The 11381-nt window shown below is 46.7% G+C and overlaps 1 pseudogene; it reads right to left on the bottom strand.

Moving 5' to 3' along the window:
* Nucleotides 1-3422: 3422 nt before the first annotated feature.
* LOC121439974 lies at nucleotides 3423-10929 on the bottom strand (annotated as a pseudogene).
* Between the last annotated feature and the right edge of the window lie 452 nt (nucleotides 10930-11381).

An 11381-nucleotide genomic window follows, 5' to 3' on the forward strand; every position in this document is an offset into this window, starting at 1 on the left:
GCTGAGAAACTGACATGATTTACCTCAACTGAGACCTCCATGTTGACCACAGAGCCTGGAGATAAGGGGCCTCAGTGGAGAGGGGCAGAGTGTGGTCTGAAGAAGAGTCCACCCGACTCTGGAACCTACACAGAGACCTGCAGTACAGCTGGCGGGGCCAGAGAAAGCCTGAGACCACCATATAGAGCTGCAGAGACTGCACACTGCAGAGAATGCATACCATAGTATATGTAGCTGCAGAGATAAGTAGGCTGCAGAGAATGCACACCATCATCATAAAGAGCGGCAGACTGCGCACTGCGGAGAATGCACACCACTGCTATTGCGGAAGGCTGCTCATTCATTCCCAGCTGCCCAGAACTGAAATAATTACTCAGAAACTATATTATTTAAATCACTGCTTGGTCAATCACTTAAACATATTGCTAGCTAGTTCTTATATCTTAATCCATTTCTATTATTTTATATTTTACCATTAAGGTTGTGGCCTACCTGCAAGGTTCTAACTGATATCTTGTGTCTTTTTCCTCTGGTGGCTACATGGTGTCTCACTGACTCTGCCTACTCTCTCTTTCTCTCTCTATCTTTTCCAGCCTGGCTATATTCTGGTAAGCCACTGGCTGAAAACAGCTTCTTTAAAAACCAATAAAAGCCATACATATACAGAAGGACTTTCCACATCCTATCAACATAAAGAGCTACAGAGATTGCACACTGCAGAGACGACACACCACTACCATCTAGAGCTGCTCAACAGGTCAGATTGCATTGATTTAAACAGTGCCAAACGTTCATTTGTGATCTGCTGCCAAATGCAATGGGTGAGCACTACAAAAGAATAGTTTTTCTTTCTTTCCCTCCCTTCCTTCCTTTCTTTCTGTCTTTCTTTCTTTTTAGAAAAGAAGAATGTTCAGCTTTCTCCTGGTCTCCCAATCCTAGCCTGCCTTTAATGCTGCCATTCAGCTTGCTGCCCATGAAGTTACATTCTTCCCAGGTACCCTCTGACTGACAGCGGCTCCTTTTAAGATCCTTCAAAGCCTTATTTCTAGAGAGGCTATGATTGGCATAGCAGGACTTTAGACCTAATTGTAGGGCATCTCTTTCTCCTCCACGTTTCGACAGTGTGTCCTGTTGCAGTCATTACCCGACAGAGCGTCCCCGCTGGTGAGGCTGTGGAGCACATTCCGTCTGCTCAGGACTCCTCCCTCCCTGCTCAGAAATAGAGTGTCTGACCATAGATCAGTAATAGAGTGCCTTCCTATAGATCAGTAATAGAGTGCCTTCCTATAGATCAGTAATAGAGTGCCTGACTATAGATCAGTAATAGAGTACCTCACTATAGATCAGTAATAGAGTGTCTTACTATAGATCAGTAATACAGTGTCTTACTATAGATCAGTAATAGAGTACCTGACTATAGATCAGTAAAAGAGTGCCTTACTATAGATCAGTAATACAGTGTCTTACTATAGATCAGTAATAGAGTGTCTTACTATAGATCAGTAATAGAGTGCCTCACTATAGATCAGTAATAGAGTGCCTGACTATAGATCAGTAATAGAGTACCTCACTATAGATCAGTAATAGAGTGCCTTACTATAGATCAGTAATACAGTGTCTTACTATAGATCAGTAATAGAGTGTCTTACTATAGATCAGTAATAGAGTGCCTCACTATAGATCAGTAATAGAGTACCTCACTATAGATCAGTAATAGAGTGCCTTCCTATAGATCAGTAATACAGTGTCTTACTATAGATCAGTAATAGAGTACCTGACTATAGATCAGTAAAAGAGTGCCTTACTATAGATCCACACTGCATACAGATCCCTCACATCCTTAGAATATTATTACACGATGCCAGGCTTGTCTTTAATAAAAACACTTGTTTTGGGCGGATGATTCAGTCTGGGGATATCAAGACGCCTGATTGGTTGTGCCCAGCTTTCAGTGATGCAGCTATCTCAGGCAGGAGAGGATCAAGGAAATAAAAGTACTGATCATCTCTGGCTGCTGGGAGCCAGGCCTGAGGAAACAGTCTGTTTCCTGTTTGGGGAAGTCAGAACAATACACGGAAGGGCAAGCGCTTTGTCAGGTACTTACCAGCATCATTCCAAACAGGGCCATTTCTGCCTTTTGCTAAAGAAGTGATTCATGACATCCTTGCCCGGTAAAGGAGGTTAGGACTTCCTCTTTCTGGGCAAACAGAGGAGACTGGACTCAGGCCTGCAGATAAACGTCTAGCAGAACCCAAGGCAGCATCTTCTGAGTCCTGACAGTCCATCCACACAGTCCCTACTGCCCCACTCCCGAACCTTCCGTGAGGAAGAGAGCTCCAGCCTCTGCTGCACAGCTGAAGGGGGATGCAGGGGGAATCAGGCATCTGTCACCTTCTTCCTCTCGTTAACTTCCCATCAGCCGGCCACACTCCCACCTTTCCTGACTCTTGCGGATGCTCAGGGGCATCTGAAGCACAGCAGCCTGTACAGTTGGCTAAACTGCTTCCTTGAAGAGGTCTGAGTCAGCCAGGTGGTGGTGGCACACACCTTTAATCCCAGCACTCAGGAGGCAGAGGTAGGCAGAGATCTGTGAATTCAAGGCCAGCCTGTTCTACACAGTGAGTCTCAAAACATCCAGGACTACATAATGAGACCCTGTCTTGAAAAATGAAAATAAATAAATAAAAGAGGTCTAAGCCAATGTCCTGCTTCCTTCTTCTGTTGGCTGCATGTCATCTGTAGGACCATCTCTCCAGGAAGACGCCTCTATTCTGTTGACGCATTCTTGTGGAAACCAGGTTCCCGCCATGCATGCGGTCTAAGCCCCTAGCCTTCTTTTGCAGGTTTCCTTCTTTCAAAGACTCCCTTCCCTCAACTCACTGTTCTGATTGATCTTCCTGCAGAGATCACTTACACAGGCAGACCTTTCCTTCAGCCGTCCACACACCTACCACGGTGAAGGAGGCTCATGGAAATATGGAAACAGACTTTGCTCTCTCATATCCCCAAAGCTAGATCTAAAACTGGGTGATAGAACCCAAAGAAAAAAGGGGAGGTAACAAGAGTGACCTGAGGGAAGACGGCCTTTTCTGCTCAAGTTCATGCAGATGGAGACCCCTGAAGCCTCAGGGTAAGGTTCTCCTAGGCCAAGGCTGACATCTGCAGTTCTTAGCCCAACTCTGCTCATTCTGACCATAGGAAGTGCCCATGAGACCTGTTTGTTATGGTTCAAGAGGATCAAGTGCCAGTGTCATATTTATTAATTTATTGATTTAGCTTCTCTCTAGGCTCCTCTTCATACTCTTCCATAGCCCAGGATATATCTTGCCATGCATATCAGAGCCTCTGTGCTTACCAATCAGTTCAAGGTTCTTTTCCCAAGTCAGACAAAAATCACAAAGAGGCGAGTGGTACCCACGAAACATGACTTTATTGGGAGCCTATGGTGAAGCCCAGGGAGACGGCACACAGGCAAGGTTTCTGGGTTGGTGCCCTCAGATTTCATGTCTCTGCCATGTCCTGTCTGCCTTCGGATCTGTTGCAAGGTTTGCACTTGCATGGTGCTCTGCTTGCATGCACTTGTTCCAACTGTTCTTAGCTCGCAAAAGACGGCAGAGGCACTAGCTGCCCCCCTCATCCCAGCAAGGACATAAATGGTTCAAAATTAGTCACTGTGTACATGTGGTCATTGCAGCAAAGTCTCTCAAAAGCTTGGAAGTACATCAGTGCTTAGAACACGGTTATAGAGCACAGCCTATGAACACACCTTACATCCGTGCTTAGAACACGGTTATAGAGCACAGCCTATGAACACACCTTACATCCGTGCTTAGAACACGGTTATAGAGCACAGCCTATGAACACACCTTACATCTGTGCTTAGAACACGGTTATAGAGCACAGCCTATGAACACACCTTACATCAGTGCTTAGAACACGGTTATAGAGCACAGCCTATGAACACACCTTACATCCGTGCTTAGAACACGGTTATAGAGCACAGCCTATGAACACACCTTACATCCGTGCTTAGAACACGGTTATAGAGCACAGCCTATGAACACACCTTACATCTGTGCTTAGAACACGGTTATAGAGCACAGCCTATGAACACACCTTACATCAGTGCTTAGAACACGGTTATAGAGCACAGCCTATGAAAACACCTTACATCGTGGAAGAAAACCCTAACTGATGGTCTGGGCCTCTCTAGTCATCTGTCTTGTTGTCATTTTCTACCCATTACACAGGGCAGGCATCTTGTAATCATAATGTCTGTCCCCCTTTATGGATAAGGATGAAACTTAAGAAATATATAACCATCTGGCCCATGGCTGTCCCTGGGTTGATTCAACCCTGATGACCTTGGCTAGGCAGCTGTGGAACTTACATGAAAGAAAGAGTCAGGCAATGGCAAAGAGCTATGTTTGTATCAGAGATTAGACACAGAACATAAAAATGTGGTATCAGTGGGACAGAAAGTCCCCTGTCAGGGCACTGTGCTATGGGCTAAGTGTAAGGAGGACCCATGTGTCAGAAAGAAATGACATAGCTGGACACAGAATGTAGCTGACTCCCCTGAACTGAGGCCTCAGCCCATTGCCACACTTGACAGTCTGACCTAAGGACTAGAAAGTTCTCTTTGGAGACAGAGGGAGCAGAATACAAGGGCTGGACACAGGGTAGAGCTGCTGATGGAATGTCCTTGTGGTGTTTGAATGAGAATGACCACCATAGGCTCATAGATTTGAGTGCTTGGTCACCAGGGAGTGGCATTGTTTGAAAGGCTTAAGAGGTGTGGCCTTGTTGGAGGAAGTCTGTCACTGGGAGCGGGTTTTGAGGTTTCAAAAAGCCCATTCCAAACCCAGAGTCTCCCTCAAACTGCTGTCTGTGGATCTGGATGTAAACTCCCAGCTACTTCTCCAGCTCTATGTCTGCTGCCTGCTTCCATGCTTCCTGCCATGCTCCCAGCCATGATGATAATGGACTCAGCCTCTGAAACCGTAAGCCAGTCCCAATAAATGCTTTCTTTTATAGGAGTCGCCATGGTCATGGTGTCTCTTCACAGCAAGAGAGCACTAACTAAGACACTCCTGCGTATGGTCGTCCTGCACTCGTCAGGATGCCCTCCCTATCAGGAACCTACAGGTCTCTCGGAAGCCATCTGGATCTGGGACAGCCTTTCAGCCAGGACTCTTCGAGGGATTCCTCCTCAGAGCCTTGCTCTGTGGTTAAACTGCTTTGCTGGGAACATTTGGAAGTTTTGTGGTGTAACAGTGGCCCTCGTTTTCCCACAAGACCAAGTCGATTTTCTCCTTAAGGTCCTCCAGTTGGGCCTTCTGCTCATCCCCTTGTGCCCTGTTGTTGAAGCCACAGTGTCGCCTCTCACACGCAACATGGAGATCATCCAGGCTCTTATTGTTGTTCTCTTGAACATATTCCTCCAAGGAGCCCCCAGCCAGGTCTTCCTTCCGAGTGAACACCAGAATGGTGTAAGCCAGGATCCCTTCTCCAAAGATCTCCTGGAGGCGCCTGGCAGCTTGCTGGTCTTCTGCCGTGTACCGGCCCACCTGTATCACCAGGAGCACTACATGGGGCCCTGGAGAGGCCAAGACTTCACAGATCTTCTCAGCTGCCACCTCAGGCTGATACTGAGGTGACAAAATGTCCGGGGTGTCGATCACCTCAACCTCCTTTCCATCCCACTCTCTACTCCCTTTCTGGAAGGTCAAGGTCACTGGTCTAGTGCTGATTTTGGACTCAAATACTTGCCTGCCAAGGATACTGTTTCCTGTTGCACTTTTCCCACTTCCTGTTTTCCCCACCAAAAGGAGCTGCAGTTTCTTTGGGGTGAGCTCTTTCTCCTTCAGACCTAGAAGAATTTGACAAAACAAACCATCAGAGAGAAATGGGACAGAACCTATCCCCTCTGCTTATCAGAGGCCATAAACCCCTGCGCATCTGAGAAACAGAGTTCCAGGATGAGGAGCTTGCAGAGACAAAGGCCAGCGTCTGACCCTGAGTCTTCCCTGGGCTTACATTCTCAGCCTGTGTCCTGGAAGGCAGAGGTGAACATCCTACAAAGAAGGACATCAGAGCCACCAGCTGAGAAGGGAGACTCATATGTCAACTAAACACTGGCTAATCCAGTGCTAAAAATTTTAAATATGCCCGAGGCTGGGGACTGGGAAGGAAATGCCCTTCTCCCAGCCCTGCAGATCCTAGGACCCAAACCACATACAGTGACAAATGACAGTTTCCAAGTGTGGTCCCCATGGGAGACACTGATGGGTCTCAGATCACATAGCGCTAACCCTACCAAAAACTGCTAGGTTCTGCCTTCAAACCTCAGCACCCACTGGTTTTGCTTCTGCACGTATGCACCCTAGGCTGAACTGCAATCGTCTTGGCTCTCCTGAGCTTTTCCAAAGGAAATAGAAAGAATTTGAGTGTATACACAGAAGTTTCGATTAAGCACGGACGTTGGATGTCCATTCCTGCCTGCCTAGCTAAGGTGCAGCTAGGGCCAGAGAGGAACTCTTTTCAGCAGCTGGAGCTCAAACAGAAAAGCTAAATGCACTGTGAGATGCAGAGAGGGGACTTTTCAAGTAATGACTAGCTTTGCTTCCCGTAAGAAGTGAAAAAGGCTTAGCCTGTGTTGGTGACTTTCCCATGTGGTAGAATAACTGGGCTGATTTTCCCTGATGGTCCTGGCCCTTCGAATAAATAAGGAAAAATATCATTCATGTTAAAATGCAATGAGTCACAAATCATTTCTTCTAGAAAGAAAACATGGGTAGGTTTCTAGCATCCCCAAATGCCCTCTCCTTAGGTTAGGTGGTGAAGGGGATTCTCTGAGAAGACGGAGCCCAGTCCCTCCCAGTGGCCACTGGTGACACTCTGCTTGCTTGCATGACACTGTCAACCCATGTGACACATCGGACACAGCTGACCACACACAAGGACTGCTGACGTGCAGAGCTGGGAGCAGTCTTCCTATCACGTCCAGACCAGCACGTCCTTCTCAGGGAGGAGCGTAGATACGAAGGCTCTTTTCCTTGGAACTGGCATTTGTCACCCCTAAGGCCGTCCACCTGGCAGGGGTCCCTTTCCTTGGTTTTCCCCGGTGTAAAGAGGAGCCCTCTTGCTCTATTTTGGCTACAGTGGGTAAATCTATGTAATGAGGGCCTTCAGCTGCCCCTGCCAGCACTCAGGGTGTAGGCTCGCGTCCATCTGCACACTGGTGTTCCCATCCACGCCTCCCAGTTCTCCTCTGCTAGGAAAGCAGTGTACCTTTTGTCAGCCCTTGATCGGAGTCCAGGGGCGACTGCCTTGTGGGGTCCTTCTGGGGACCATGTTTACACTCTTCTTCCATCCACAGAAGACAATAATACATTTAAATACGTGTAAATAAAATTTGTGCCCTTGTGTGTGCGTATGTGTGCACATGTGTGTGTGTGCGCGTGCACACATACATGTGTGTGCTCGTGAACATTGCATTCACAGGCGGTTATGTGCCTTGTGCACACGGAGAGATTAGAGGACAATGCTCTCCTCCCCCGTGGGTTCCAGGAATCAAACTCAGGGTTAAGTTCTCATGGCAAGCCCTGTTATCCATTGAGCCATGTCTCCAGCCTATAAACTTTAACTGATTGTGTTTGAAGGGATGCTTGTCTTTTCCTAGCAAGAGGAAAGTTATTTCACGTGTGTGTGTGTGTGTGTGTGTGTGTGTGTGTGTGTGCTTGATAAGGAGTGGGAAAGAGGAGTATGGGGTAAGGAGTATGGGGTAAGTAAATATGGGGTAAGTATGGGGTAAGGAGTATGGGGCACTTTCTGGGGGCTTTAGGAACCCTACCCCCCAAAGGTGTGTCCTCCACCATGAGTGTAAGAGATTATTTGTCATGGAGAAAGGAGCCACTGAATTGGTTTGGGCAGACAGTGTCCAGAGCTGTGTACTGAGGCCCAGGATGGAGAAATGGGATCAGGAGGAGAAGAATGGTAAGGAGGAGGGAGAAAGAGGTAGCATGGCCTTGATTTTGTGTCTCAGACCATGTAAGATCTACATGGGCAGGGTCAGGAAGTTCTGGGGAGGGTGCAACTTTGGGTCTTGAGTCCAGAAAGAACCATCTAGGCTTTAGCACTGAGAACTGGCAAGGCTGAAAGCTGGTGGCTGTGTTCAGTAGTGGCAAGGAAGGGGGCAGTCATGGGGACCTTCACAGTGCAAGGGGTGAACCGGGCGCCTCAGTGTGGAATGGAGACACCATCATTGGCTAGGATGCTCACATTCCTGGTCCTCAGTATCCTTTCAGGGTGAATTTTCGGGCTAAATCTAAAGAGACCTGCTCCTGCAATGTCATGGTCTAGTCACAGTTACCGATCACCTTTAGCTCTCTTTGCACATTAGAGCCGCGGCATCCCAACCAGGAACTGCCAACACCGCTCTGATGCTTCCTTGCTTCCTGGGCAGTACCATCTCTGCCTCAGGAGCCTGCAGAGCTGTTATTGGATTGATTATTAGATTCCCGACAGGGTTGGGAAGTCATGATCCATGACTTTCTCAGGACCCTCACAGCCAGACTAGACGATCTGGACAAAGGCTCTGGGGCGGGGAGCCCCAGTGTGGACCTGGATTTGCTGTCACCGCACTGTTGGGTGCTCTGCTCTATTCAACCAGCAGATTGCCCTGTCTCCTCTGAATCCCGGGAAAAGCCAGTGGGAGCCACTGAAGACACAGCTTTACAATGCTCAGCAAATGGCTGGCTTAATGTGGATGGGCTAACACGTGGATGCAGGTACCTGAAGAAAGTCTGGTGGCTCCCAAGGAAGCAGGCCAGGTCGATGGCCTCATTCAGCTCTGGTCAGCCACCTCCTGGCTTGAGCAGCGTTCCCACTGCCTTGGCTGCCTTTGTGTCCCCTGCTCTATGACCCGGAGGTCTACAAGCTACAGACCCTTCAATCTTTGCAGTGTGTCTTCACTGATCCTCATTGGTTCTTTGGAGAACAGTGAACGGACAAGAAACAGTTCCCAACAGATGAAACTGGAGGGTGCAGAGCCCAGGAACCACCCAGGGCGACAGTCAAAGGAAGGAGGCCGTGTCCTCCGAGTCTTCCCGGCCCTCCCCAGGCAGTGCCACACACACGCAGGGTACACTTCAAATTTTTATCTCCAGCCCAGATGAGAGAGCCATTATCACCCTGGTTACATTGCTCAGAAAGAGAGTGAAATTTAAAAAGTGCCCCAGGGACCCTTGCCCACTGGGAGGTGGCAGACATAGCTCAGAGGTAGAGCACTTACAGGGAGTGTGCAAGACCCTGGCTTCAGGTCCCCAGCACCGAGACAAACAAGCATGAAGAACACCACAGAGCACTAAGTTCTGGCTCCGTGCTACAGCTCTTTCTGTCACGCCACTTACATATATATGAATGTGTAGACACAGCCACACACACAGGTTCGTAAACACACAAACATGTAACACATATGACATACATAGAAATACATGTATCATACAAAACAAGCTCCATGATTTTCTGTGGGCTTACCCCTTATTTTTCTTTTACTGAAAGTAGAATTTTTTCTTCATACAAAATATTATGATTATGGTTTCCCCTCCCCCAACCCCCTGAGATCATCCCCACCTCTCCTCCGGTCAGAATCCACACCCTTTCTGTCTCCCCTTAGAAACAAAATAAAGAATAATAATAAAACAAAAAAGATAAAACAAAAACAAAGCAGAATAGGACAAAATAAGTGAACAAACAAACAAGTGAAGAAGAGCTAAAGAAAACACAGGAGAAACACATACAGATGTAGACACACACGGTAACAGAATCCCATAAAAACTCAAAACTGGAAGTCGTAAATGCTCTGACAAAACGTTATGAGGAAGAACCTCCAACCAAAGATGCTGAGTTCAGTTCGTGTTAGCTATCTATTGCTGTGCATGGGCCCAAAACCAAAAATCAGTTTTGTGGACTTTATGAATCATTTCATTTTGTTTTGGCCTTTTCTTTTTGTCTTACTGGTTTTTTAATTTGATTATTTTGATTTTCAGGTTTTTTAATTTTGTATTTTAAGAGAGAGAGAGCATAAATGATTGGTAAATTACAGGATAAGGAGAAGGGGAAAATGATCAAAATATATTCTATGGAAAAAAATTTAAGTAAAAAATATAAACATGATATCCACCATACCCTCACCATGCCTACTTGTAAACACACATGAACATATACTTGTGGCACACATTTATGCAGTTGAAAACACATACACATATACACACAAATAATACACACATATAAACACATATACAAATCCAAACAGGACACATACAATCCATAAAAATACAGTGTACCCCATTCATACACATACATGTAAACATGCGTACAAATGAACAGAAATGTACATACAAAGCCACTCACACATGCCTATGGTGCACAAATATACATACAACATGTACAGAAACATAAGCTTTATGCACATATATAATGCAATCTCTATACACAACATTCATACACCACACAGGCATGTAAACACACATATACACAAACACAAATGTTTATAAACAGTGCATATCCTCAAACAAACACACACTTACAGGACGTACATATACACAAATGACATATACACACATGTGAAAACATACAAATCCAAACAAGACAAACACCACATACACACATGTAAACATATGACACACAGTGGGACTTACATCGGGGCTGGCTGACAGGCAAGAATGGCTGTTTCTTGTCTCCTGTGGCATTGCACGCCCATGAAATTTCTGGCTCTCCTGGTGGGACCGAGAGGCAGTATCTTTTGTAGATGGAACAGAACGGCCAGAAAAAGGTTTCCGCAGTATAGGAGCCAATGGACTCTGCTCCCCTGTAAAGCCGATCCATCTTTCAAGCCATGTTTCATCAGCTCTGCATGCTCTGAGCTCAAGAACTGCCCTTCAAAGAGCAGCTCGCTGTAAGAAGAGAAACAGGAAGTGATCAGAAACACAAGCCAGACTCTTCTGCTGACAGGCTAGAAAAGGATTTTAAAGGAACATAGTGTCGTTCATGGTGGTTAATTTCATCCTGATCCAGGTAGCAAAGTTTGGAGAATTAGGAAGCTGCAGATCTCCGGGAAGCCAGTGTCAGGGACCAGACCCCCTGATCCACATTTGGACGTGATCCACCATTTGGAGCTTAGCTCACCTCCCAGAGTGACCCTACAGTTTCAGAGCTGAACAAGCAGCCACCATCCCTCCCCTCCCCTAGTCCTTCTTCTAAATATCTTTTCTTGGAACAGTTAAGTTTAAACCTGGGACAAATGACTGAGGTTCCTATTTAACTATCAAAGTGGACCTGGCCTCCAGATTCTCCCAGCATCCCTCAGTCCCATGCTG

The sequence above is a fragment of the Microtus oregoni genome, unplaced genomic scaffold (assembly GCF_018167655.1).
Source record: "Microtus oregoni isolate MIOR12 unplaced genomic scaffold, Mior012 000064F_ref0000363, whole genome shotgun sequence".
NCBI classification, from domain to species: domain Eukaryota; kingdom Metazoa; phylum Chordata; class Mammalia; order Rodentia; family Cricetidae; genus Microtus; species Microtus oregoni.